The sequence below is a fragment of the Stegastes partitus genome, unplaced genomic scaffold (assembly GCF_000690725.1).
Source record: "Stegastes partitus isolate 25-593 unplaced genomic scaffold, Stegastes_partitus-1.0.2 Scaffold812, whole genome shotgun sequence".
NCBI classification, from domain to species: Eukaryota; Metazoa; Chordata; class Actinopteri; family Pomacentridae; genus Stegastes; species Stegastes partitus.
Genome location: NW_007578543.1, coordinates 177,284 through 177,925, shown reverse-complemented (window position 1 = coordinate 177,925; position 642 = coordinate 177,284).

Sequence of the window (642 nt, the reverse complement as noted above, 5' to 3'; positions counted from 1 at the left end):
AAAACAACATATATTAAATTTAAACTGGTGACCTTTGATTAGCATTGCTAATTTTTACAGGTTTTCCACGTTATTTTTTAAACCAGAGATATCTCGTCAAATCACCAAAAAGGTACTAATTTGCACAGATTGAAGAAAAGAAAATAGAAACACATCTAAAATCTGTATTGTTACGAATAGTCATTTCTTTTTTTACAGTGTGTAACTGTAAAAATTAAACAGCTTTTACTGTTTTCACATTGACTAAAAATGATTTTGCAGATGTTTGCCGTTATGTTTTCCATGTTTACAGTTTATTAAGGTCACAGTATTCCACTGCTTTTTTTTTAACACATATTTTTCTGGCATCCTTGCTACCAATTCTCTGTTTTTTTTTTTTTCTTTTTTTCCAAGCATGGAGTTTGTTGACAGCGTATTTACAGATGAAAACAAACCTACCATGCCCTTGAACTCATCTGATCTGATGTATGACCTCTCAGTTTATAACTAAAATCAATTTTTCTCTACCAGAGACGGCGTAAACAAGGCCATTGATGATATTAATATGAACATTTCATAAAGCAGCAATGAGCGCTGACCTTATCAACGAAAAGCCTGTTAAAAGGAAAAACAGTGACAGCTGGTTGATCAAGACTGCAGGAC